The 3,729-nt window shown below is 34.0% G+C and overlaps 1 non-coding gene across 1 annotated transcript; it reads right to left on the bottom strand.

The window, feature by feature from the left end:
• Positions 1-250: 250 nt before the first annotated feature.
• TRNAY-AUA lies at positions 251-322 on the bottom strand. Its single transcript has one exon. It is a non-coding gene; the product is annotated as a tRNA-Tyr (tRNA).
• Between the last annotated feature and the right edge of the window lie 3,407 nt (positions 323-3,729).

Here is a 3,729-nt window from a genome sequence, read left to right as displayed (position 1 = left end):
GGCCTGTCTGGGAGCAGAGATTCAGTCTCCATTACCAACATTCCAGGCAAGAATTCAGACACCCACACTGAGAATTTCTTCTGATATCCCATTCAGGTAATTCTGAAAGTTCAGTGAAAGAAAGTGAAAGTTTAGTTGCTCATGACTCTTTGAGACCCCATGGACTGTTTAGCCTACCAGGCTCCTCCGTCCATGGGATTTTCCAGGCAAGAGTACTGGAGTGGGTTGCCATTTCCTTCTCCAGAGGATCTTCCCAGCCCAGGGATCGAACCTGGGTCTCCCACATTATAGGCAGACGCTTTACCATCTGAGCCACCAGGGAAGTCTACTCAGGTAAGATCCCAGAGATCCCATTCAGGTAAGTCTGAGAGCTCAGTAGATACTCCAGAAAAGGTTCAAAGAGAAACAAACCTGAGAATTTTTACCTAAGGGCACCCAAGAACCAAACCATCATGGCACCAAGGCAAGAAATTGTCATGTTTGTTTGCTAGTTAGATTAATTACTCTTGAATTAATTTGTATGGTATGTGTTTTAAAGTGTCTTTTGTACTCAGAAACACAAGGATCGTTGTTACAACTAAGCGATGGTAAAGTCAGTCCAGTGCAATGAAAATGAAGAACAACTTTGGTCCAATAAAATTAAAACATATCTGAGGACTTTTATAGTAACAGGAGTTGTAAACTAGAGTATTAGATTTGGAAGCATGAGCAATACAGTAAATACATTTTTTAAATGTTTAAGATGGAGTGTATTTTTTAAATGTTAAAGAGCATGATTTGTATTTATTGGAAAGATCCAGATCAATGTAAGTAGATATTATTTTGCAACAGCAATTGCTGAGAATATATTTTACAGTTGTCTCACATGTTGGATATTCATATGGGGAAAATGTACTTAATATTGCAAAAATTGGAGAAGGAAATGGCAACCCACTCCAGTATTTTTGCCTGGAAAATCCCATAGAGAGAGGAGCCTGATGGGCTAAAGTCCATGGAGTCACAGAGTCAGACATGACTGAACAACTAAGCACAGCACACATTGCAAAAATGGGTATACTAACAACCTTTGTAACTGTTTCATAATATAGAGGTGGGGAAGCAATGCAGACATTTGAAACATAGAAGCAAAAAATCAGCCACATCTCATTACCAGTGATAATTATATATTTACTACAGGAAGGAACTGTGCTATGTTTTTTACATATTTTGACTAAATCCATCAAGTTTCTCCAGGCAATGAATGCCACTCTCTCCGTATTTGAACAAGGATATTAAAGGTTCTTTTGGATCTCCTATGACAAATAGCAAATAAATGATAGATCCAAGATTCAAAACTCAGTTTTTTCATATTGAGGGACACATAGAATAGACAGGTAGGTGACAAAGGGAAGTGGGTGGGAAAGGGTTGGATTGGGAGTTTGGAACTGGCAGATACAAGCCTATATAGACAGAGTAAACAAGGTCATACTGTATAGCACAGGGAACTACATTCAATATCTTGTGACAAACCATAATGAAAAATATATTAAAACAGATGTACATGTGTATAATTGTAACTTTGCGGTACAGCAGTAATTAACACAGTGGTTTAAGTCAGCTATACTTCAGTAAAGATAAATTTTAAAATAAAAAAATAAAAGTGAGATATATAATGCCTGTAACTTTAAAAAGAATGCTGTAAATATAGAATTATTCAGTGTATAATTCTTGAGGATTGACTTTTCACTCAGCCTAATTCTCTGGAGATTCATCCAAGTTTATATATTAATGAGGCATCCATTGTTACTAATAAATAATATGATATGAATGCCTCAGTTTAATTAACCATTCACCTGTTGAAGAAAATTTGAATTGTTTTTAGTTTCTGAATAATCTAAATAAAACTGCTATGAATATTTGTGTAAAATAGCCTCAGTTCTCTGATGCTGAAGTTTTTCATTTAATATTATTAAACAAAATCTTTCACCATTTAATCTTCTAAATCATTTATTGTTGTACTAGGGCTTCCCTGGTGTCTCAGAGAGTAAGGAATCCACCTGCAATGCAGGAGACCTGGGCTCGATCCCTGGGTTGGGAAGATCCCCTGGAGGAGGGCATGGCAACCCTCTCCAGTATTCTTGCCTGGACAATTCCCATGGACAGAGGAGCCTGGTGGGCTACAGCCTATGGGGTCACAAAGAGTTGGACATGACTGAGTGACTAAGCACACATACATTGTTGTACCATGTATAATTTTTGTTGTAATTTGAGATTTTATTTTCTATTATCATTTATTGAATGGGCTGTTCAATTAGTAAAAAGTCATAATTATATCATTTTGTTCTCCTCAAAAATAAAATTTTCTGCTTTATTAGTATTCTGAGTATCAAAAAGATGTAATTGAGATTGGAATATTGACAGAATCAAAATCTTCTCAACAGTCTCTTGGGGGCCGGCTAAGCATTTTAGATCTTGATTACCACTCATGCGTATCTATCATTACTCTCTGTTTTTGAAATGTTCACATATATATATATATATATATATATATATATATATATATATATTTCCTTAAATCTAGGACACAAAATGCTCATTTAAATATGGATCCCTATGTTTGCTTGTCTATAAGAGGCTTATTAACTGGAATTTGAATGCTAATTCTAAATTCTTTTACTTATTGATGTAACATTATTTTATAACAGGTTTCATGTATACAACGCTACATTTTGACTTCTATATTGTGCTATATTGTGCTTACCACCAAAAGTTTAGTTACCATAAATTATCATATAGTCGATGCTCTTAAACATTCATCCTCTCTTCTCCTCTCTTCTCTGATAACTACTACTCTGCTCTCTTTATCTAAGTGTTTACTTGCATTTAATTTGATTTTTACACTATCTGATTTGTACATTTATTGTTCTTGTAAGTTTTGTTTATGTTCCACTTATAAGTAGAATCATGTAGCATTTGTTTTTCTCTGTAAGCTTATTTCATTTATTATAATGCTATGTCTCTGTTGTCAAAAATTGCACGATTTCACATTTTTATGGGTGAGTAGTATTAGATCATTTATATAATATATACTACAAGTTCTTTATCCTTTCATCTGCCAATGGACACTTAAGTTGCTTCTATGTTTTGGCTACTGTAAACAATCCTGCAAAAAACACTGATATGTATAATATTTGTTCAAATTAGTGGTTTTTCTTTCTTCAGCTAAACACCCATAAGTAAATTTCTGAATCTTGTGGTAGTTCTATTTTTAATTTTTTGAGGAACATGTATGCTATTTTTCATAGTGACTGCAATCAATTTACATTCTTACCAGTAGTATATGAGGGTTCCATTTCTCTACATCCTCTTTAACACTATTTTTGATAATAGCCATTCTGTTGTAAGTGAAGTGATATTTCATTGCACTTCAATTTGTATTTACCTAACAATGGTGATGTTGAATATATTTTCATGTGCCTTTTGACCATCTGTATGTCTTCTTTGGAAACATGCTTATTCACTTATTTTTAAATACTCACTTTTAAATTAGATCATTTTCTGTTTTGAAGCTATTTGAGTTTCTTCTACATTTCATATATTAACCCTTTATCAACTCTGTGATTTGCAAATAGTTTCTCTCATACATTACATTCCCTTTTCAAGTTGTTGTTGGAGAAACATATTAGTTGGATGTAATTCCATTAGTTTATTTTTGCTTTTGTTTCCCTTACCTGAGGGGACGTATCTAGA

The sequence above is a fragment of the Cervus elaphus genome, chromosome 13, assembly GCF_910594005.1.
Source record: "Cervus elaphus chromosome 13, mCerEla1.1, whole genome shotgun sequence".
NCBI classification, from domain to species: domain Eukaryota; kingdom Metazoa; phylum Chordata; class Mammalia; order Artiodactyla; family Cervidae; genus Cervus; species Cervus elaphus.
Note: the sequence above shows the minus strand (reverse complement) of the source record. Positions and strands in the feature narration are given on the sequence as shown.